General features: G+C 48.0%; 1 protein-coding gene across 1 annotated transcript in view; it reads right to left on the bottom strand.

Annotated features, from left to right (window-relative positions):
* Positions 1-2,500, bottom strand: part of LOC130372886 (neuronal cell adhesion molecule-like) — a 56,555-nt gene that overhangs the window by 28,351 nt on the left and 25,704 nt on the right. Inside the window, 1 exon segment of the mRNA XM_056579047.1 lies at positions 673-737. The gene's annotated coding sequence lies outside the window, so the exon portion shown is untranslated.

Genomic DNA, 2,500 nt, shown 5'->3' with positions numbered 1-2,500 from the left:
AATAAAGCTTAATTTGGTCCCAGAGGCAGAATAGCAGTGCGACAACCTACGTATCACAACATCATTAAGTCTTAATTAATTCGTTTCAGAAGCCACGTTCAACCACACTTGAACCTGGTTAGCCTATTGAATCTCTCCCACCTTTCTGCGTCTGATGTGTCACTGATGACAAAAGAGTAGCCTAGACAAAAGTAAACTGACCCGAACTGACCCAAACCAACGCCGGGGATTTGACTTTCACCAGACTTCTTCAGGAGATTTACGGCCCCGACTGCGATCCCCGTGGACGAACGGGAGGCTTCCCGCTCGCAGTCGAACAACGTCAACAGCAGATCCGTCACCCTCGGTTACGAGAGATGCCTCGCATTCTGGACCACAGTGCCGGGGCATCGCAGCGCTCGTGAATCTTTCACGTCCGATAAACATTAGCGCCCGTGTTGGCCACCGTGGACAGACACATCAATATGACGTGGCAACTTCACCATAACATTTGTTTTAGGGGAAGCGGGGAACATACACACGCAGACAACGTGTCACTGGATGTATATTTACGTCTGCGTTCTGCGGTTTAACTTATAAGGGCCTGGGGCTGCCAAGTGACAGCCGACAAGGGATCCACCGAACCTGAGGAAAGTGGGGGTTGTTTGTAAAGTGAGTACAACAAAGTCTTACCTTTGAGGGTCGACTGTTAGCCTTTAGCTCTTTTTTTACGTCAGCGTATCCTCAGAGATCCACTCCTGCAGAGAGACAGGAACACACAGGGTCAGCACAGTTTCTAAAACCCGATATGCATATCTATCTCTGAGGTCATATACACCAGTCATCAATATAGTCATACTACTTTTAATGCTATTATGGCTGCTACGTATTACTACAAGTGCTGCCACTACTACTGCTACTTCTACTACTACTACTACTACTTCAACTGCTACTACTACTATTGCTGCTGCTGCTGCTGCTTCTACTGCTACTGCTACTACTACTATTGTGCAAGATACACAAACAACAATACACAGAATCGTTGGGAAACATTCACATTCACATTCCTATCAACATCGAGGGAAGTTCAATCAACCCAATCCAATCTCTTATCTAAAAAACGCTAACACACTCATCCCATAACCAATACGGTGGACACACAAATCACAACAACAACCCCAGTTCAACTCTGAGCACAAACTCAACACCCCCCAACAGCAGTGTTGACAAAGGGGAGCCGGGAGGTCATTAGGAACAGACGGGGTGCACGGGCATGAGCCCCGTGCAGAAACAGGCCTGTTCTTCATTCCCCGTCCCCTGGGACGGGACCACACTGACTGCCTGTGACCGTGGCGTGGCTGAACACAAGGTCCCACGATCAATATCCCAAATGGCTACCAGACCTTTGGAGCGATTGTTGACGGGGGGGGGGGGGGGGGGGGGGGGGTATGGAGCGATTGTTGACGGGGGGGGGGGGGGGGGGGTGTATGTCTTCAAACTTCGCCTGAGCAAAAAAAAAAATATATTTTTTTTTTTTTTTAATAATAATAATAATTCATGTGCACGCAGAGACTATGGCGGCCGAAATTAGACTATGGCGGGCCGCCATAGTCTCGTCAATGTGTGGGAAACACTGACTCAGGGCTGTTTTTACTGGACAACGAGAGACAAAGAGAGGCAACTGAGGTGGGGGGGAAATATACTGTGGTAGTTAAATAGGAGAGAAAGAAAGAGAGAGAGAGAGAGAGAAGAGTGTGCGAGAGGGAGAGAGAGAGAGAGAGAGAGAGAGACAGAGAGAGAGAGAGAGAGAGAGAGAGAGTGTGCGAGAGGGAGAGAGAGAGAGAGTGTGAGAGAGCAGCCAAATGACTTAATGTAAATGTAGCGTGAGACAAAAGTGAGAAACTAGTGGAGCTGACTGAACAAAGAGAACAAAGAGAGAGGACGGACAGAATAGGAAGAGGTTGGTGACTGTTTCCGTGAGATGTGAGATCTCTCAAATGATGGGATTCTCTCAATAGCATATTTAAGGTGAATGGTCTAAATTCAACTTAATTGAAATTAATTGGTTTGGATGAAGGATAGAGGAAGAGGTCGAGATGAAGAGGATAAAGAGCCTGAGGAATCGAGAGAGAGAGAGGGAGGGAAAGAGGGTTAGAGAGAGGGGTAGAGAGAGAGAGAGAGAGAGAGAGAGAGAGAGAGAGAGAGAGAGAGAGAGAGAGAGAGAGAGAGAGAGAGAGATAGAGAGAGAGAGAGAGAGAGAGAGAGAGAGAGAGAGAGAGAGAGAGAGAGCGAGGGAGAGATAGAGAGGGAGAGAGAGAGAGGTTGGAGGGGAGCTAACAGACCTGACCCCAAGCCCTTACCTATTACCATGGAGACAGAATGAAGTGGAGAGAGAGGGAGAGCGAAAGGGGGGGTGGGGGGGGGAGGGTGTTGATAGAGAGTCCCTGGACAACCATGAATACCTATGATAGCAATAGCTTTATGGAGCACTGCATTTGAATTTATTTTGCCTCTCTCTCTC

Source organism: Gadus chalcogrammus, chromosome 19, assembly GCF_026213295.1.
Source record: "Gadus chalcogrammus isolate NIFS_2021 chromosome 19, NIFS_Gcha_1.0, whole genome shotgun sequence".
Lineage (NCBI taxonomy): Eukaryota > Metazoa > Chordata > Actinopteri > Gadiformes > Gadidae > Gadus > Gadus chalcogrammus.
Note: the sequence above shows the minus strand (reverse complement) of the source record. Positions and strands in the feature narration are given on the sequence as shown.